The sequence below is a fragment of the Salvelinus fontinalis genome, chromosome 13 (assembly GCF_029448725.1).
Source record: "Salvelinus fontinalis isolate EN_2023a chromosome 13, ASM2944872v1, whole genome shotgun sequence".
NCBI classification, from domain to species: domain Eukaryota; kingdom Metazoa; phylum Chordata; class Actinopteri; order Salmoniformes; family Salmonidae; genus Salvelinus; species Salvelinus fontinalis.
Genome location: NC_074677.1, coordinates 22,845,702 through 22,868,473, shown reverse-complemented (window position 1 = coordinate 22,868,473; position 22,772 = coordinate 22,845,702). Strand labels below are relative to the sequence as shown.

Below are 22,772 nucleotides of genomic sequence, written 5' to 3'. Positions count from 1 at the left end.
ATCATTTTACATGACTGGAGACATTACAATAATATTTAATACCCCAAATGATCAAAATGACAAGATACTCTGACATTGACATACTGAGATCAATAAAACAGACGATCCGATGTCTTAAATGCAACCAACAGGATAGGCCAATGAAAAGAGTGGATACACAGATTGTAGGGCTACAATATGTGGAGGAAATTATAGTCCACCAACTTTCCATTGGCACTCACTTATCCAAGATCCTGGTGACATCTCTGACAAGCAATGGAAACTGAATTTATCCTCTCTGTGCGTCAAAAAAATATATCTTGGCACTTGAAGGCTACACCTACAGACAGGTACGACACTTCCGTCTTACAGTATTGAGGCCTAGGCTACAATATTTGTAGCCATACATGATTTAATGAAAAGCAGTAAACATACACATCTAATAACAGACTAATAAACACAATCAGGCAATAGTTAACGTAAACAACATTGTTTCACATTCTTTAATAACCGACTCATAAACACAATTATGCAATAGGCTACAGCTGGCTTCACAGCTTCCTCAGCACTTCACAGCTTCCCGGGAAAACGCAACTTATTGTAGCCTTACACAGAGGAAAGAGTAGCGGAGGAAGGAGTTCGCTTCTGCTGCAGTGTTCGTGGTAAAATATCACACGTTGTGGTGGTGCTTCGGGTAAGACACTCACCACTACCGGACGCAGGTAAAATAATTCTATCTCCACCAAAACAGCCAGAAATAAATCAATCTGCCTTCACAAGCTTTGTGGTTATTGCCACTGTGTTTCCAGAACTTAGATGAAGCCATTCTTATAACAGAAACGCACATCTCATGGTTTATAATAGAAGCGTTTACTTTCCCACCCAGAATAGCTGATAGGGGGACGAGGACAGAATAAAAGCAGAAAGCCATGCGATGAGAGAGAAAGAAAGAAGTAGTTGTATGACTGAAGGGCCTGTAATGACTTCATAATCAGGCCTCGTTAGGGAAGGTGTGTGATTCTGCTACTTCAGGAGATAGTGACCTACATGCCCAAAATAGAGAACTATAATCTGTAGATGTCACACTTTGTGTGTATTTTTTATTTGTATTTTTTTAAGTGCAGGGATAACAGACAGTCCAAGGCCCCTGATGTATCTCCTCGCTTTCATACAAACACTTCAAGTTTGCACCCTCCCACATCTATAACTTCAACAGTGACAACGTAAAAAGCGGAGCCCAAAATCAAATCATGCTAGCCCTACTCTATGCTACTCTCCAGTTTTTTCTCTTATTTTTATGCCAGCAGCCATGTTCTGAAATACCAACTTCCACTGGAGAAAGCAGTCCATTAACAGCTGTCAAAACACTTCATGGACAGACACTCAGAAGAGAGAGAGGGGAGAGGGCGAGAGAGAAAGAGAAAGGCAGAGAGAGACATAGGCAGAGAGAGAGAGAGGGGGGTGAGATTCAGAGAGAGACAGAGAGAAAGAGAATAGTCCGAGAGAGAGGCAGAGAAAGGGAGGCAGAGAGAGAGCGAGAGAGAGAGGCAGACAGACAGACAGCTAAAACACCCCAGAGAGAGACCTTCAAAGTGAGACCCAAACATCAAAGCAGTGAACTCAAACCTGTACCTGAGTAGCTTGGTGCAGTTCAGTCACTCGCATCACGTGCTGTTTCACCACAGTAGCATTGAAGAGAACTCCCTCAAGGAGGCTAGCTATTCCATGTACATGTTAAAGAAAGTCGCTGTGTCATTCAGAGTAAAATCTACTATTACTCCTATAGTATTGCTAGTATTTCACATTAAAAAGCCTGTCTACATATCAAATTAGTTTTGAATGGTAATAGTGCCCTTGATATAGTCTAATGGGAAGTTGGAAGAGCCAACTCAACCTGTTTTAATATTTCTAATCAGATTGATTGATCCCTTAGAGAGGATAGAGTAATGCGATAGATATTCTAAGAATCAAACCCTGTTATTTTTTATTTATTTTTTATTTTACCTTTATTTAACTAGGCAAGTCAGTTAAGAACAAATTCTTATTTTCAATGACGGCCTAGGAACAATGGGTTAACTGCCTGTTCAGGGGCAGAACGACAGATTTGTACCTTGTCAGCTCGGGGATTTGAACTTGCAACCTTTCGGTTACTAGTCCAACGCTCTAACCACTAGGCTACCCTGCCTAGTGGGAAGTTAAACAATGTCACAAGCTAGGTTTCAATCCAATTGGCGACAGATTTTCATGCGAATATTCTAAAATCTGCGTAAAATATGGACATTTTTTCACCAGTGGTATGTTTCCACCAAATGGACTTGTTGCAGATAAAAATCAGCATTTAATGACATAGTGCACACAAAATTTACTTTTTCGCTTACGTTTTCATTGAACTTTCGATTTGTATTAGTTACATGTGTTTCCATCGTATGTTCAACTCTACCGATAGTTTTGTCACAAAACCTGTTGCGTTAAATAGCAAATGTGCCTCCTCTGGTCTTGGCACCTGCGCTCTAACCAACAGCTCACAGATGCAGTGCGGGTAGACTGTGGGGTTGCCTAGTCTACATTATGAAATTATTATGAATAAGAGCGAGAATATTTGTATTTGTCAAACGGCAATTAAGCATCGATCATCATGTCATCAGAATAAGACCCTCGATATTTATTGGAAAGCAGCATCAAGCTCATCACCGTGCACTTTCACCACCCTGTGAACTTATTTAAATCGGTAGCCCAATAAACAGCATTGTTTCCCGAGTCGTAGTGGGAGGACCACACACCATATCACTGCGTGACTCCAAAATTACTTCGATATGAAGGTTATTTTATCAATATTTGCACATAAAGGAGTTTCCGCCGCCATTTCCGGCATAATACATTTTACAGAAACAAAAAGATCCTACTATGTCGAACGCACAAATGATCTGTCGGCATTTTATAAAATTACACCGAAACTTCTTGTCTACATGACAGTTGTCATGATTTTTTATTTCATACGATATGACTTTACTCGTGGTTAATATCTATTGAGTTACAATATGTAAAACATATGTTGCCGGTGTAGAGGCATTTTTGCATTTTTAAGCCAATTTCCTGCAATTCTTCAATTTTCTCCATGGAGTTGAGTGAAATCTCAGCATTTTGAAAGATCATTTCCTCCAATTCTACACATTTCTCCATGTAGCTTAGACAACATTTTACAGTTTTAAAAGCTAATTTCATGCAAATCTATGCATTTTCACATGGCTAATACTGTGTTCTTATGCTCAAACATAATATCAGAATCAATTCAATTCTCCCTGTCCAACTTTTATTTTGGTGATTGTTAGTTCTCAAAGATCATATGATTAAAAGATATATAGGTATTTTCTACATACTTTACCTGATTTTAGTCGTTTAAGTTTACAATGGAAGTGTTCCCCCCTGAATGAATGGTAAATAATGAGTGAAAAAGTTAGACACACAATTATCATACCCACAAGACATGCTAACTCACCATTACAATAGGTTAGCTTTTTTGGGGAGGGGGTATGATATTTATGCCTCTAACTTTCGTCACTCATCATTATTGACGATTCATTCAGGATTATCTGTAATCATGGTAGCATCCACACGAATGTAGAAGTGTTTAGAAACATTCAATTCTTATTTACAATAAAAGTGACTCAATACATGATTTACCATTCATTTCTATTGGGCACAAAATAATCTGAAACACAACCAAAACATACAGCAAATGCATCCAACAAATGTGTAGTCACAAGCTTGATATAGTCATTGCGTGCTATGAATATGGGACCACTTCGTTTTTTACTACTTTACACAAGTGAAATTGTCCCCAATACCTTTGGTCCCCTAAAATGGGGGGGGGGGGGGAACTATGTACGAAAGTGCTATAATTTCTAAACGGTTCACCCGCTATGGATGAAAATACCCTCAAATTAAAGCTGACAGTCTAACTTTAATCTCATAATCATTGTATCAAATCCAAATAGCTGGATTACAGCGCTAAAACAACATAAAATGTGTCTGTCCCAATACTTTTGGAGCTCACTGGATTTAGGTGACCCAAAAAAAAACACATAGGCGGCCCGATCAAGGGGCCCGACAATGGCAGAAAATTCCCTGGAGATGAACCACAAACAAACTGCCAAAAAAACAGCCTTTCAGCAACTTTTTTATTGAATCAGGATTTATGAGGCATACTAGCGGTGCAGAGCCTGACAAAGTCTGAATTATGCCTCTGTCTGTGGACAAACAGTGAAACCACACACTGAAAACTGCATACTATCAATTAGCTCAACGAGCTACTACCACAATGAGCTACAGTTGAGGCTCACAGTCATTTCCAAGTTTAAGTCAGGCACATGCTTCACTAGAACAAGCAAAGTCCCACACGAAGAAAACAAGCAGCACTTTTGCTGAGTTTATGCGTTTGTTCCTGACAATTATGAATTTGGTTTGTTTAAACACACAACACCCCCACAAACATTCCCTTCCCCCTCCTACCTCATCCTTGCACCCCCCCCATCTTCTACTTTGACCCTCCAGCACCATTCAAAAGCACAAAGCCCTCTTTGTATACTGTAACACTGCAATTCAAATGCATTGATGCCCACTAGACAGACAGATGCTCATCAAAAGTGGTCAACATAGAAATGGAAAAGATTGAATAGTATGATATAAAAAAGAGATAATAAACAAGTACAACAAAAAGAATAATGAAGAACAAGAATAGGAAGCATCAGTTCGTAGCCTGCACATTCCTAAGAGCACAATTATGTGTGTAGGTAACTTTTACACAGAGTAAGAGAAAGAAGGAGTGAGACAAACACTCACCACTATGCAGAGCAGAGCACCACATCGAGCACCAGGAGGAAAAAGATTCCCCTCTCTCCCTCCTCGGATCCACTCCATGTTTCTGAGCTCCCATACGGCGGCCCCCACCCCCACTCCTCGGAAAGAGAGAGAGAGAAAGAGAGAGAGAGAGAGGCGGTAGTCCCGTTGTGGGGATGGGGAGGTGCAGAGGGGGAAATCGGCTTTTGCTCCCTCCGTGCAGCTGTGCAACCCCATCAGTATCTTCACAAATCCAATCCTCTCCACCGTGTGTGTCTGCGACACAGTGGAAAAAGCCAATGGAAAAAAAGTGATCCCCATACACACACACACACACACACACACACACACACACACACACACACTCCCGCTCTCTGGGCTGCTGTGAGAGAGAGGAGGAAAGAAAGAAAACAAGTGTCAGTGAGAAGGCCGTGTCAGCTGGAGAATAATAGCAGGTTTAAGTTTTCGCTGTTTCCTTAAGTTTGTGGAAGAACGAGGCAAGAGCCTCCAGGCAAGGAAACAGCACATAATCCCTGACGGTAGAGACTTCCTTCTCTCTCTCTGTTAATAAGCCTGGCTGCGAGCCCCTCAGGGCACTGGAATGTAAAGGCCAGAGTTTCAAGAGGCCCAGTTAGACAAGTCTCAGACTCACTGCATCGTGACCCAGGGATCAGACACAGCCAGCAAGTGTGAGTGAATGAGTGAGTGAGTGAATGTGGGAGAGGAGGCGGTTGAAGTGTGTGTGTGTGTGTGTGGGGGGGGGGGCAGTTTTGCCTCATAAGATCACGTAACCTGACCTAGAGCCACTTAGAGATAAAGCTCTATAGTTACTCTCACAGCTGCAGTGGTAAATACTAGTAGCATTACTCACATGGTTATAGCATGGTTACTGCAAGACAGTCATTGTAACATTACTATGATTCTCAATTCAACTTCACTTCCTATTACTAAGATTTGCACAAATTCCTTATGACCATTGCTTTCCATTAAGCAGTTAGTGAGGAAGCAGAGATACAACAGAGTGGTCTGGAGTTTGTAGCCATCTCCACACAACTAGTTGTTTACTTTACGAACTCCCTGAACTGGGGGAGGGAGGCTCCTCAGTCCTGCCTTTCTTCAGTCTGATCTATCAAAGTCATAAACAAGGCAGAAACACACATGCTTCAAGCCAAGGAGAAATGTGTTGCTGATAGACTAATAACACAGATCACTGGGTATGAAGGAATGACGCAGAGACGCAGGGCTCCGGCTACATCCAAACCTTCTGATGAAAATAAGGGACATTACAAACGGCTGCTTGACTGAGTGCAGCTAACCCCATAGTCTCTGTGCTGTTTGGATGACATGTCAACTGTAAATTAGGGAGAGGAATGATGGCAAACTTTTTTCTCCGTTTGGCCACAACTGCAGTTCAAGTTGGCTGTACTACAGTATGTAGAGTTCTTTTATAATATAAATCATACATCTGATTGGCAAATACTTTAATTACATGCTGCTTAAAAGACAAATAGACCACCAATATATAACACTGACAAATAGTAAACAAATAAGTCATGATTTAAAGCAGCGATTCTCAACTGGTAAAATAAATACTTCAGTCTGAACTTAAACGGCTAAAAGCAGGTAGAAAGTGAATGAATAATTTAAATCACTATAGAATTTTTCATCTAATACAGTTTTTTCAATATCTAGCAAATAGCAGTGCTATTTCGAGGATTTGGTTGATTTAGTAGTCTCAATATGAATATGGGATGAATTGAATTATTGACAATGAAAAAAGGTGGGATTCATTTTACTTTGTCATACAGTACCAGTGAAAAGTGTTTTTCTTTATTTTTACTATTTTCTACATTGTAGAATAATAGTGAAGACATCAAAACTATGAAATCACACATAAGGAATCACGTAGTAACCAAAAAAGTGTTCAACAAATCAAAATAGAATGTTTGATTCTTCAAATTCGCCTTGACAGTTTTGCACACTGTTGGCATTCTTTCAACAAGCTTCACCTGAAATGCTTTTCCAACAGTCTTGAAGAAGTTCCCACATACGCTGAGCACTTGTTGACTGCTTTTCCTTCACTCTGCGGTCCAACTTATCCCAAACCATCTCAATTGGGTTGAGGTCGGGTGATTGTGTAGGCCAGGTCATCTGATGCAGCACTCCACTCTCCTTCATTGGTCCTGTTGAAAAACAAAATGATAGTGGGAAAAAGTGCAAGCCAGTTGGGATGGTGTATCGCTGCAGAATGCTGTGGTAGCCATGCTGGTTAAGTGTACTTTGAATTTTAAATAAATTACTGACGGTGGTGACACTAAAGCACCCCACATCACCTCCTCCATGCTTCATGGTGTAAACGACACATGCGGCGATCATCCGTTCACCTACTCTGCGTCTCACAAAGATACGGCGGTTGGAACCAAAAATCTCAAATTTGGACTCATCAGAACAAAGGACAGATTTCCACAAGGTCTAAATTCCATTGCTTGAGTTTCTTGGTCCAAGCAAGCCTCTTCCTCTTATTGGTGTCCTTTAGTAGTGGTTTCTTTGCAGCAATTTGACCATAAAGGCCTGATTCAAGCAGTCTCCTCTGAACAGTTGATGTTGAGATGTGTCTGTTACTTGAACTCTGTGAAGCATTTATTTGGGCTGCAATCTGATGTGCAGTTAACCCTAATGAACTTATCCTCTGCAGCAGAGGTAACTCTGGGTCTTCCTCTCCTGTGGCGGTCCTCATGAGAGCCAGTTTCATTATAGCGCTTGATGGTTTTTGCGACTGCACTTGAGGAAACTTTAAAAAGTTCTTGACATTTTCTGGATTGATTGACCTTCATGTCTTAAAGCAATGATGGACTGTTGTTTCTCTTTGCTTATTCGAGCTGTTCTTGCCATAATATGGACTTGGTATTTTACCAGACAGAGCTATCTTCTGTATACCAGCCCTACCTTGTCACAATACAACTGATTGGCTCAAACGCATTAACCTCTCTTGGGTACGTGAGACGTTAGCATCCCACCTCTTCAACAGCCAGTGAAACTGCTGGGCGCCAAATTCAAATACAGAAATACTAATTATAAAAAATTCAGAAAACAAAACATATTTTACATAGGTTTAAAGATTAACTTCTTGTGAATCCAACCACGGTGTCAGATTTTAAAAATGCTTTATGGCGAAAGCATACCTTACGATTATTTGAGAACATAGCCCATTAGACAAATCATTACAAACAGTAACCAGCTAAGTAGAAGAGTTACACAAGTCAGAAAGAGATAAAATTAATCCCTTACCTTTGATGATCTTCATATGGTTGCACTCAGCAGACATTCATTTACTCAATAAATGTTCCTTTTGTTCGATAAAGTCTCTTTATATCCAAAAACCTCTGTTTTCTTCAGTAATCCACAGGCTCAAACGCAGTCAAAACAGGCAGACAAATCAAAATTGTATCCGTAAAGTTTATAGAAACATGTCAAACGATGTTTATATTCAATCCTCAGGTTGTTTTTAGCCTAAATAATCGGTAATATTTCAACCGGACAATAACGTCGTCAATATAAAATGTAAACAAGAAAGGCACTCTCTCGGTCTCATGCATGAAAAAGCTCTGTGACACTTTAGGGTCACCTCATTCAGACTGCTCTTACTTCCTCATTTTTCAGAATACAAGCCTGAAACCATTTCTAAAGACTGTTGACATCTAGTGGAAGGCATAGGAATTGAGTCCTAAGTCAAGGGATACTGTAATGGCATTGAATAGAAAACTACAAAACCCCCCCAAAAAACTACTTCCTGAATGTATTTCAGGTTTTCACCTGCCAAATCAGTTCTGTTATACTCACAGACACTATTTTAACAGTTGTGGAAACGTTAGAGTGCTCTCTATCCAAATCTACCAGTTATATGCATATCATATTTTCTGGGCCCGAGAAGCAGGCAGTTTAATTTGGGCATGCTTTTCATCCAAAATTCCAAATGCTGCCCCCTACCCTAGAGTTAAGGAAAGAAATTCCACAAATGAACTTTTGACAAGGCACATCTGTTAATTGAAATGGATTCCAGGTGACAACCTCATGAAGCTGGCTGAGAGAATGCCAAGAGTGTGCAAAGCTGTCATCAAGGCAAAGGGTGGCTCCTTTAAAGAATCTGAAATATAAATTATATATTGATTTGTTTAACACTGTTTTGGTTACTACATGATTCCATAGTTTTGATGTCTTCACTATTATTCTACAATATAGAACATTTTAAGAATAAAGAAAAACCCTGGAATGAGTAGGTGTCCAAACTTTAAACTGGTACTGTATATAACTGCTACATTTGCTATTAAAATGTATTTTAAAAAGTTTTCCAGATTGCAATTTGGCATAAACAACAAATTGCGATGCGAATATTGGGTCGCAAATGAGACAACCTGGTTCAATTTGGGTACCGAGGCAAAACCGGTTGAGAAGCTCTGATTTAAATTATATCATGTGCTACAAATAACATGTCCAAAATTCAATACGTATCATTCATTTTACAACTTTTCCCCTCACAGAAAAAAGCTTAAAGTCACTCAACCACAATATAGTTATTTTCACTATTCTCTGCTTTGAATTCTATCACATTTCACGGTGACTATATTCCAGTGCAAATCATCGCTCAAGGCAAGGGAGAGACATAATCAAATAAAACACATATTTTGATTTAATAAAAACTTGGGTTGGGAATACAAAAGAGTGTGGGCAGAAGCACTAAGGTTCTGTTTGTTGTATGATTATGTGTTAGATGGAGTGAGTCACCATCACTGCATTTGCACAGGCGACCTGGTTCTGATCTTTTGTCACTAATTGGTCTTTTGACCAGTCAGATTAGATCTTTGCCAATGATTGGCCAGGGGATCGGAGTCGGGCTGCCTGTGTAGAGGTAGCCTATTATCACCAGGTTAGATACATAAGTTTGATTTTATAAAATAATTTGATATTATACAGTTGGATGTCGGAAGTTTACATACACCTTAGCCAAATACATTGAAACTCAGTTTTTTACAATTCCTGACATTTAATCCTAGTAAAAAAAATCCCTGTTTAGGTCAGTTAGGATCACCACTTTATTTTAAGAATGTGAAATGTCAGAATAATAGTAGAGAATGATTTATTTCAGCTTTGATTTCTTTCATCACATTCCCAGTGGGTCAGAAGTTTACATTCACTCAATTAGTATTTGGTAGCATTGTCTTTAAATTGTTTAACTTGGGTCAAACGTTCCGGAAGCTTTCCACAAGCTTCCCACAATAAGTTGGGTGAATTTTGGTCCATTCCTCCTGACAGAGCTGGTGTAACTGAGGCAGGTTTGTAGGCCTCCTTGCTCGCACACGCTTTTTCAGTTCTGCCCACAACATTTTCTATGTGATTGAGGTCAGGGCTTTGTGATGGCCACTCCAATACCTTGACTTTGTTGTCCTTAACTTTGGAAGTATGCTTGGGGCCATTGTCCATTTGGAAGACCCATTTGCGACCAAGCTTTAACTTCCTGACTGATGTCTTAAGATGTTGCTTCAATATATCCACATAATTTTCCTCCCTCATGAGACCATCTATTTTGTGAAGTGCACCAGTCCCTCCTGCAGCAAAGCACACCCACAACATGATGCTGCCACCCCCTTGCTTCATGGTTGGGATGGTGTTCTAAGGCTTGCAAGCCTCCCCCTTTTTCCTCCAAACATAACAATGGTCATGATGGCCAAACAGTTCTATTTTTGTTTCATCAGATCAGAGGACATTTCTCCAAAAAGTACGATCTTTGTCCCCATGTGCATTTGCAAACCGTTGTCTGGCTTTTTTATGATGGTTTTGGAGCAGTGGCTTCTTCCTTGCTCAGCGGTCTTTCAGGTTATGTCAATATAGGATTTGTTTTACTGTGGATATAGATTATTTTGGACCCGTTTCCTCCAACATCTTCACAGGGTCCTTTTGCTGTTTTTCTGGGATCGATTTGCACTTTTCGCACAAAAGTACGTTAATCTCTAGGAGACAGAACGTGTTTCCTTCCTGAGCGGTATAACGGCTGCATGGTCCCATGGTGTTTATACTTGCGTACTATTGTTTGTACAGATGAACGTGGTACCTTCAAGCGCTTGGAAATTGCTCCCAAGGTTGAACCAGACTTGTGGAAGTCTACAATTGTTTTGCTGAGGTCTGATTTCTTTTGATTTTCCCATGATGTCAAGCAAAGAGGCACTGAGTTTGAAGGTAGGCCTTGAAATACATCCACAGATACACAGTGGCTTCTTCCTTGCTAAGCGGTCTTTCAGGTTATGTCGATATAGGATTTGTTTTACTGTGGATATAGATTATTTTGTACCCTCCGAATGACTCAAATTATGTCAATTAGCCCATCAGAAGCTTCTAAAGCCATGACATCATTTTCTGGAATTTTCCAAGCTGTTTAAAGGCACAGTCAACTTAGTGTATGTAAACTTCTGACCCACTGGCATTGTGATACAGTGAATTATAAGTGAAATAATCTGTCTGTAAACAATTGTTGGAAAAAGTACTTGTGTCATGCACAAAGTGCACAAAGACTCCAACCTAAGTGTATGTAAATTTCCACCTTCAACTGTACCTTACATGTATTATATTTAGTATTGCATTGTTGTGGTATGATTATTGAACATGTGTTTTGATATCTCATGTGTTTCAGTAATTAATTTAGGCAGCACCCCATACCTCTCTGCTTCAGAGGGGTTGGGTTAAATGCAGAAGACACATTTCAGTTGAATACATTAAGTTGGACAACTGACTAAGTATCCCCCCTTTCCCTATCGCCCTAAATTGTTATGACATTGTAATGCCTGTCCAACTACTGCTGTAATCCTGCTATAAGAACATTTTGCGTGTGGGAAAATCTAATCAAATACATATCATAATTTATTTTATGTGTGGGCAGAGAAGACGCCAATCATTGATTTATTTCATGGAAAGCGCATGCGTTTGAAAATGTTTCTTAATTAAGACATTTTGGTTTGGCACAGACACAATTGACATCACTCACGGGGGACAAGTTCTTCAAAACATTCTCCAAATTATGGTTCACTGTCACATAGATCAGTCAAATTGTTGATATAAAGAAAGGTTTCTTGAGGACAACCTCATAAATACCTTTAACGCAAGTTAGAATATCCGCTCTTCCTGCCAAATGGCTCAAGGGTTATACATAAAACTAGATAGGCCTATGCCAAGGGATTTGGCAGGGGAAACAATGCTCTTAGTGAGTCCCTCTATGATCTAGGGCGTGAGCTGGGGGGGAGAGAATTAAAGGAGTTTTTAAATTTATTTTTTTAAACACGCTGAAGGGGCTTGAGATTTATATTTTATACAATTTATAACCCTGTGGTTTGAAATGAATGTTTCTTCATATGTTAAATACATCTCTTGTTTGCTGGATTGACTTGAAGCAGCAGATCGAGGAACTTTCTGCTGAATATGACAGGCTTTGGATGCATGGTTAATGGCATGCCTGAGGTCTGGAGCAGCCCTCTGCTCTCTGCCTGCAGCATACAATGACAGAGCCTCTCTATTATACATTTCAAACCAAGACTTTTCCTTTCTATCTTAAAGGTATTCCATGCAACAAAACTTGTACTTTTATTTCCTCCATGATTGCAGTAATATGTTTAAAAGTCCTGGCAAGCCCTTAGTATAAATGTCCCCTATCATTTTACTGGCTTTGGTATGGATTAAATCATGAACATTCTATCAAAGATTCATATATCTAACCCACTGTTCTGTGATTTCACTGTTGTTCTCCAACATCAAACTTGTCCTGGTCATTATGAAAAATTTTAAACAAAAACGGCAGTCTGCATAAAGCAGCCTGGTCCAAATATCATCATTACCTGCTGTATTTTCTGCACCAAAAAAACCCATCCGTTTAAAAATGTATGTGGGATATGTACATCTAGCAAGCCAGGCAACTAAAAGCAACTTTCTAGACAATGTTCTGGTTTGTTACTAGCTAGCTTGTTTGTTAGCTGGCTGGCTAGCGCGAGTCATATTCATGATTGCACTTTGCGTCACACTATTGTTTTGGACGTTCCTTTTAGGACTGACATGCTGACCACACCGCTCGCGTCACGTGTACGAGCGTTGCAAAATAAATTTACACATACGTTATTCAATCATTGCACCCACACTGCTCACGCGCTCCAACGAGCATCTGCGCTAAAATAGAAGTCAGTTCTATTTGTGATGATGAACATGGTGCAAGTACTGCCTCTCCCATCTCCTCATTAGTTCATAGAAGCATATAGCCACGTGCCATCTCCTCATTGGTTATACCCACGTGGGTGATTTAAAGATGAACGGAGATCAGTCGGTTGTGGTAATACACCTTATGAAAGTTAGATGCCAATCGCCATATAAAGTTCAATTCGGTTGACAGTTTTATGTGTGGATTAATTGTTGGAGTAGAGGACCTTGTGCAAATTAGCTAGCAACTGCAAACTAGCTAGCTAAATTGCCATAAATGTTTATCACCTTTCGACCTGTCCCCAAATTAATATACAGTGGGGCCAAAAAAGTATTTAGTCAGCCACCAATTGTGCAAGTTCTCCCACTTAAAAAGATGAGAGAGGCCTGTAATTTTCATCATAGGTACACTTCAACTATGACAGACAAAATGAGAGAAAAAAATCCAGAAAATCACATTGTAGGATTTTTAATGAATTTATTCGCAAATTATGGTGGAAAATAAGTATTTGGTCACCTACAAAAAAAGCACGATTTCTGGCTCTCACAGACCTGTAACTTCTTCTTTAAGAGGCTCCTCTGTCCTCCACTCGTTACCTGTATTAATGGCACCTGTTTGAACTTGTTATCAGTATAAAAGACACCTGTCCACAACCTCAAACAGTCACACTCCAAACTCCACTATGGCCAAGACCAAAGAGCTGTCAAAGGACACCAGAAACAAAATTGTAGACCTGCACCAGGCTGGGAAGACTGAATCTGCAATAGGTAAGCAGCTTGGTTTGAAGAAATCAACTGTGGGAGCAATTATTAGGAAATGGAAGACATACAAGACCACTGATAATCTCCCTCGATCTGTGGCTCCACACAAGATCTCACACCGTGGGGTCAAAATGATCACAAGAACGGTGAGCAAAAATCCCATAACCACACGGGGGGGACCTAGTGAATGACCTGCAGAGAGCTGGGACCAAAGTAACAAAGCCTACCATCAGTAACACACTACGCCGCCAGGGACTCAAATCCTGCAGTGCCAGACGTGTCCCCCTGCTTAAGCCAGTACATGTCCAGGCCCATCTGAAGTTTGCTAGAGAGCATTTGGATGATCCAGAAGAAGATTGGGAGAATGTCATATGGTCGGATGAAACCAAAATATAACTTTTTGGTAAAAACTCAACTCGTCGTGTTTGGAGGACAAAGATTGCTGAGTTGCATCCAAAGAACACCATACCTACTGTGAAGCATGGGGGTGGAAACATCATGCTTTGGGGCTGTTTTTCTGCAAAGGGACCAGGACGACTGATCCGTGTAAAGGAAAGAATGAATGGGGCCATGTATCGTGAGGTTTTGAGTGAAAACCTCCTTCCATCAGCAAGGGCATTGAAGATGAAACGTGGCTGGGTCTTTCAGCATGACAATGATCCCAAACACACCGCCCGGGCAACGAAGGAGTGGCTTCATAAGAAGCATTTCAAGGTCCTGGAGTGGCCTAGCCAGTCTCCAGATCTCAACCCCATAGAAAATCTTTGGAGGGAGTTGAAAGTCCGTGTTGCCCAGCAACAGCCCCAAAACATCACTGCTCTAGATGAGATCTGCATGGAGGAATGGGCCAAAATACCAGCAACAGTGTGTGAAAACCTTGTGAAGACTTACAGAAAACGTTTGACCTCTGTCATTGCCAACAAAGGGTACATAAAAGTATTGAGAAACTTTTGTTATTGACCAAATACTTATTTTCCACCATAATTTGCAAATAAATTCAGTAAAAATCCTACAATGTGATTTTCTGGATTTTTTCTCATTTTGTCTGTCATAGTTGAAGTGTACCTATGATGAAAATTACAGGCCTCTCTCATCTTTTAAGTGGGAGAACTTGCACAATTGGTGGCTGACTAAATACTTTTTTGCCCCACTGTAATTGGTTCAAAGTTTGTTTTGATATTTCAACCTGCGTGTCGTGATCGCGTTTGTTTTGGGCATGGTGTGATGCCCAAACGAGCATTCTACTCAACGCGTCCTCATTGGGCGCTGATGAAGATTTGGTCAACGTGCATTAACTGTGGCTTGAAAACACTAACATTTTTAAAGGCAAATAATTGTTATCATTTGGATGTTGCCAGATTTACTTTAATTGTTACAGCGTTAATTAGGTAAGATTGAGGGGAGCCTTCCAGATTTTAGCTAGCCAACGTTACTGTACTGTTAGCATTGCTAGTTATTTTGGGGGAACTTTGATACTGTAGCTAATGACATCGCCATCTGTCTAAAGTAAATTTGACAACATAATGTTGGCAAAGTTGTTTCCTACTAAATATGTGCAGACTAGCAATGCCATCGTATTCCCAAGCCCCTATAGTGTAATTTAGACGAAACAGTCATTAGCCCCGGTTTAAAGTTATTAGTTGGCCCGGTTCTAATTTTGAGGATCAATATGGCTGCGGCGTCTGTAGAACGTTGATAAAACAATGGCAACGACGTGACGGAGGTGCAATCATGAAAAGAAAAATACCAAAACATATCTGACAATGTTTTGAGTTCAACTGTAGCCAACATTTTATTCACCATAACAGGAAAATTAACACATTACAAATGATCTGAAAGTATGGCGAGCTGCTAACTTATTGTTTGTGAATGTGAAGAAACAAAAGCAGTGCATTGCATTCTGTCCTATTTGAGGAATTTAGAACTTGATCAACAGTGCTTGCTGCTTCGGGTTACCTGACAACGGTTGCAACAACAGGGTCAAAGTTGAATGTTTCTTGCTCAGTCACCGCCTAATTAATGGCTCTATAAAAGGTGAAAGAGGTAAAGAAGAAGCTGTTTGAAAGGGGATCATATAAACATTGCCCAATTGTTTTCACAGGCAACATAGTTTGAATCCTGAGTGAAAGAAGTACAAGTCACTCCCTTTCCCCACTCTCTCTCGGTCAATACTCATGAGGGTGAAAGCTGAGGACATAAGAATCATTTACATTTACATTTAAGTCATTTAGCAGACGCTCTTATCCAGAGCCAAATCAAAGTTTATTTGTCATGTGCGCTGAATACAAACAGGTGTAGACCTTACAGTGAAATGCTTACTTACAGGCTCTAACCAAACAGTGCAAAAAAATGTATTAGGTGAACAATAGGTTCACCTAACAATAGAAGCAGCACAAAGACATCAGTGCCCTTGTCTTCAAGGTTTAAACATGCACATCTACAATACCAAACCAAAAATATGGTGAAGATGGTGCCTAAACCACACATAATTACTGCCAGTAGAACGGTCTTAGTCAGTTAAAATATCAGTTTTCAAAGGCAAATTCAAATAATGCACTGAACAACAATATAAACTTAAGTGTTGGTCCCATGTTTCATGAGCTGAATTAAATACCCATAAAAAGCTAATTTCTCTTACATTTTGTGCACATCCTTGTTAGTGAGCATTTCTCCTTTGCCAAGATAATCCATCCACTTGACAGGTGTTGCATATCAAGAAGATGATTCAACAGCCTGATCAATACACAGGTGCACCTTGTGCTGGAGACTATAAAAGGCCACTAAAATTTGCAGATGTCTCAAGTTGAGGGAGCGTGCAATTGGCATGCTGACCGTAGGAATGTCCAACAGAGCACTTTCATTTCTCTACCATAAGCCGCCTCCAATGTCGTTTTACAGAATTTGGCAGTAGGTCCAACCAGCCTCAAAACCACGCTAGCCCAGGACCTCCACATCCGGCTTCTTCAACTGGGGGATTGTCTGAGACCAGCCACCTGGACAGCTGATGAAACTGTGGGTTTGCACAGATCTCGGCACAAACTGTACCGGGCAGATGGCAGACAGCGTGTTTGGCATTGTGTGGGTGAGTGGTTTGCTGATGTCAACATTGTGAACAGTGCCCCATGGTGGAGGATGGGTTATGGTAAAAACGAAAATCTTTTGACGAAATGATTGGTTAAAATTTTTACATTTGTATTTTTTCAGACTTGCTGTGCCATCCCCACGGCTTCCACAATGGATCAGTCCACTCAGACAGGCGCAAATCAGACAGGTGCCTTTTTTCTTTTGCTACTGCTCGACTAAAGAAATCTTGGTCGACCAACAGCCTATCGACCAAACAATCAACCAGTCGACTAAATGGGGTTAGCACTACAATGAACACAATTGCATTTTATCGATGGCAATTTGAATGCATAGAGATACTATGATGAGATCCTGAGGCCCATTGTCATGCCATTCCTCCGCCACCATCATTGCATATTTCAGCATGATAATGCACAGCCCCATGTTGCAAAGATCTGTACACAATTCCTGGAAGATGAAAATGACCCAGTTCTTCCATGGCCTGAATAGTCATTGAGCATGTTTGGGATGCTCTGGGTCGGTGTATGACAGCGTTTTCCAGTTTCTGTCAATATCCGCCAACTCCACACAGCCACTGAAGAGGTGTGGGACAATATTCCAAAGGCCACAATCAACAGCTTGATCAACTCAATGCGAAGGAGATGTGTTGCGCTGCATGAGGCAAATAGTGGATACACCAGATAAGGACTGGTTTTCTGATCCACGCCACTATTTTTATTATTTTTTTTAAAGGTATCTGTGACTAACAGATGTATATCTCTATTCCCTGGCATGTGAAATCCATAAATTAGGGTATATCAATTGACTGATTTTCTTATTATGAACTGCAACTCTTTGAAATTGTTGCATGTTGGTTTATTTTTTGATCAGTGTATTTTGTTTAACATTGGATCAAACTCTTCACATAGATAGATGCCTAACATATTTCTATGAGATAAAATAGATGGAAAGGTGTACACAACACAGTTTGACGATACTGATGAACTCCCCATTAGACTAGAGGTGACCGACTATCATAAACATAGGGGCCCCTGACAATGAGCATCCTCTGGTGCGGCATCCTGTTGCAGGCTTATCTGGGGGACAACCTGCTGCCTCACTTTCTACATAGAATGATTGCATGAACAGTGTGTAGGCAAGCATCCCTGGTAGCACTTTTATACTTTTTATTTTTTCAAGCAAGTTCCCGTAGTTCAGACAGAACGAGAGAGGGTGAAAGATGGAGGAGAGAGCGTGAAAGAGGGAGAGTGAAAGAGGGAGGGAGAGTGAGAGCATAACCTCAGAGTACCACTCATTTCCCTCCTTCCTGAAACTGAGAAATAAGGTTGTCACTAATAGTTCACCAACTATGCCAATACACATAAGATACTGAGCCATTGAGAGGATAAAATTAATTCTAAAATGTCAATGATGCAAGAAACAACTCAAAACCAGGGAGTGAGAGACAGTTATCGGTTTCGAGACAGATGCAAACAGTCGTGATAGAGCAAGAGACAGAATAGACACAGTACAGAACAGACAGTGCAGATCAGACAGTGCCGACCACTGCTTTGAAGAACGGCAATGCTGATTTCCCCGATCAACAGGATAACTAATACACACAGTGTAATCTACGTGAGCAAGGTAATATGCTGGACATAATTAATTACCGCAAGATGTAAATGACCTTCTTCCCCAGTAGTCAGTGAATGGCTGGGATGGACGCGGCGCAGCATGTAAGGAGCAGTGTGCCGGCCCGTGTAGCTAGATTGGTTGCCACCAGACTCCCAGTAACGGGGAAGATATAGACAGTGCCGCCTCGCTTCTTGCTTGTCCACTGATGGGAGTCTTGTTTAGCCCAGCTGCATCTCCATGGAAGTGGCAACTTGAGAGGCTCCACTGCCCCCCCCCCCCCATTCCCCCGTTTGCCCATGCAGGTTCCCAGCACACCCTGGTGTGAGGCAGTGTTTGTCAAGATACACCAGCCCCTGGCACAAAGCCCAAACGGCATTTTTCCCCCTGTGCAACTTTTATCCAACGTAAAACAGAAGCCAACAAGGACAGGGCTCTTAGAAAGCATCAATAGGCACTAAGTGAACAGACAACAATTTGAGCGCCCCCCCTCTAGTCTTTTTTTTTGGGGGGGGGTCCTTTCTCAAGCTTTATACTGACCAAAGAGGTGTCCGTTGATTGATATTCAGCTCACGGAAGAAAAAGACGTCTGTGAACAAAAAATGGAAAATATCGGTGCTGAATGGTTTTGAAAAGAATGTCCTCTGCTGCCTTCTATTTATACAATCTCTGCAGATTGCCAGCGGCGTGAACCCAGAGTTGTCAATATTTTATTAGCCTTTTGCTCCTACAAAAGAGACCACCACAACTGGTGCTGCTAAGGGCTGAATTAATACATCTCTTTCTTTGCTAACTTTTTAGCAAAGATGGAGGGTGACTCATGCACAAATATATGCAATAATAAAAAACTATTTTGAATCCTTGTTGAGCGGTTCCGTTTTTTGAAGTGGTATCAAATTGTCAGACAGACAACAGAATAGAACACCTAAACTGTTTTTTCCTGTAATCTATCAACATCATGAACCATCTGCCTCTGTATGCTCCATTCTCTGGCCAATCAGTGCTTGGCTCACTGAGGCAGGGAGCAGCACAATAGGTAGGTTAGGCGGCAGCCATGATGCAGCCTGTCTGGTGGCCAATGTTTTGGAGCAGGTGGGCAACAGACCAGGGCTTATTACTGCTCATTTACTCAAACAGGAAGTGGTCATTAAAGGCCCAATGCAGCCATGTTTATATTCTGGGTAAAAACGAAGTTACCTTACTGTAATACATGTCCATTAAAATGGGCAAAAATAGCGTTTTATCAAAAACCTTTCTCAAGCAAGGAGACTGTCTGGGAGTGGTCTGAGTGGGGAAGGGAAAATGGAAAACTAGCTGTTATTGGCAGAGAGGTTTGGAACTCTGTTATTGGTATATTAATCAATTTACCGCATGGTGATGTCACCATGGAAAGCCAAAACTCCCCTCCATGCAAACCTGCTGATTATAAGGTCTTGTGTAGATTGTATTTTCAACCAGCAACTATCAGGAAATAACACTGATCAAACTTTTACATTGTTTGTTTTATATCATATTGTACAACAGCTGATGAAACTAAGGAAAAAACATAATTTTCAATACACTGGGCCTTTAAACCATAGCTGCCAAGTAGGGCCGGGACAATGCCAGTATCGCAATACTCTCGTGGCAAGGAAACAAAACACAAAGTGGATTTAACTTCATTAGGAAAACAGCCCTAATGTTGGACAAAAACATAATTATGTTGTCATCCAGTCACATTTATGTATTTATTTTCCAAGCTACAGTACACAATACTTTATATACAGCAGGTTTGCTAAAGGACCAAAGAGTTTGGTCTTCTTCGTGTTTTGTTTTTTTCCACGGAAAAAAATATTGCGATACTGCCAAGTCTCTCTGTCTGACGGAGGGTCCTGCTTCATTGCATCAGATGAATTACAACGTGAACGTATTCACTCTGGAAAATAAACAGAAAAACAAGTGGCAGCCAGGAAGCATGCTCCACCCTCCTCCCACACAGTAGGTATTATTATTCAAAAACTCAGCCAGTAATACAAACCAAACATGTAAATGATAACAAAACCCTCAACAACAGGAAGTGTTCCAGGAAGTGTGGTTAATCCCAGACCCCATAAAAGCGATACACAATCACAAGCGGCAACAGTGCAAAAATGATCTTTGTATAAAACAGAGTAATAATAATGTCAATGTTTAACCACACACATAAAAGCACAACTGAATTGAGATCAAAGTAATTAAACAAAAAATGATTGTTTTTCACTGAAATTAATTATCACTGAAATTAATTCACAAAAGTAAAAATGTTTAACCAGCCATTTAGGCTGTTCAGAGAGCAGATAAAATCCCTTTCTGAGGTGGTTACTCACATACGCTCCTAGTGTAGACAAGTCAATCACAAGATAATTCTAAGGGTAACGTGAGTGCTTGGATGGGAGTAGCCTATAGATCCAATAAATATTCTGAGTATCAAGACAAGAATGTGTGTGATGCACGCTGAAATAAGATGAATGATGATTACATCATTATGTCCCTCAACAAATATTAATGGCCTTGTGAATGCACGCACGCGCACAAACAAAAAACCCTGGTAGGTTATTGTTTGAGGGCAGAGGGCAAAAGAACAGACCGACAGCTTGCATCTCCACCTCATATCAGTATTGGGTCTTATGACAACGGTCGCTGCAAGTCAGAGCCAGAGCAGTAGCTCATTGATTCTGAGACAGATGCCATCCACATCGGCTAGGGGATGGAACAGCGTGTCAGGTGTCACAGGATGTCTAGACGATCAGAACAATAGAATCATTGCCATGGAAACAGCTCTCTTATCAGCAGAGTGTGGCGGTAAACAATGGGAGAGAAGTCATTTAACAGATACATTCTGTCTGGCCCTTTGAAACCCAGACCAATTTTAAAGAAAGCGCCCAGAAGGGATTAAAAGGCAATAATTCACTGAATGGCGTGATGGATGCTTCCGTTAACCTAATAGAGTTTAAGCAAGGTTATCCTTTCAGGACTATTTATGTTTTAAGTTTAATTTGAGAAAAACAAAATGTGACTTTGTAAGCTTGACCCTACCTCATGGAGTTGTCATTACAGTAGCCTAGACCTCATTGTTGCCAAAATGTGCTTTTTGGTGATCATTTAAGGTTAGGCATAAGGTTAGCAGTGTGGTTAATGTTAGGTTTAAAATCACATTTTAAGAAGAGACATTGTAGAAATAGGTGGACTTTACGACTTCGTAGCTATGGCAACCCTAATTGTAAAACCTTAACATGGTTCAATAAATGTTTTACCTAATATAGATTAGCTTGATAGGTAGGAAATCACATATTTTGTCCTTCCAAACTTCAAATATCAAAGCACTTCTACAAAAAAAGACATGACTTGAGAGATATGGCAGTGTAGCTTGCCCAGTGGCCACAATTACTAGGCCTAGCTAGCCAGGATATTGCTTACCTTGGTTAGCCTGGGCTTGGTTTCCTAAAAGCATCATAGCACTACGATCATCTTTAGTCCATTTAGTTAACGGAATTAAGATGATCTTAGTGCTACAATGCCTTTGAGAAACCCAGCCCTGGTATGTATCAGAGGTCTGTTTAGAAACACTTGAGATATGTAGCCTATTTCTTCCTCGAAATGTTGTTATGAGTCTAAACATTTTGCAATCAATTCAAACCAAGTCTAGAGTAAACTGCCCATAAAAAAAGTATGTTGTGTGCAGCCACCGCTGTTTACCTTTCTCACGACTGAGCTCATGGTTTCAGCTCGTGCCATCTCATCTTCTCCACGTGTTACCTACCACACCTGCACACCAACAACTATTTTTCATACACGAGCCTTTTTTTCATTAGAAAATATTTTGAGTAGTCTCATAATTATTGTTTAAACTATTGTAGCGACCCGTACAGACAGCGGTGTGTTAATGTGGTAGGCTATTAGTGGGTTGTGTTGTACTTACCAGTGTTCGCGGGGTCCGACATGCCAATCAACCTGCTATCTGCCAATCACGGGGATGCCTGGAATGTTCTGATGCCGGGCATCCTGGCGGTTGGCGGAGTGGCGTGGAGGGGGGTTGGGCAGGGGGATGGAGCATTGGAAGTTTAGACAAGGTTCAGCCTTTGTTCTCTCTCTTACGTCTGGGCTTCACAAGAGAAGGTCACGGTTGGCTTGTGGGGTATCTTTCGTTTATTTGGCCTGGGCTACGGTCAAACAGTAGCCTGTGTAAAGTTGGGTTAATAAACCCTCTGTCTGGACAATTGTTCCTTTATGATCTAGTTAGCTTTAACTGTAGT

At 40.7% G+C, this 22,772-nt stretch overlaps 1 long non-coding RNA gene across 1 annotated transcript in view; it reads right to left on the bottom strand.

Annotated features, from left to right (window-relative positions):
- Positions 1-9,030, bottom strand: part of LOC129868268 (uncharacterized) — a 90,094-nt gene extending 81,064 nt beyond the window's left edge. The window contains exons 1-2 of the long non-coding RNA XR_008761739.1: positions 6,825-9,030; positions 4,819-5,091 (exon numbers count right to left, since the gene is read on the bottom strand). This is a non-coding gene — a long non-coding RNA (uncharacterized LOC129868268). The remainder of the gene's footprint in view (positions 1-4,818; positions 5,092-6,824) is intronic.
- Between the last annotated feature and the right edge of the window lie 13,742 nt (positions 9,031-22,772).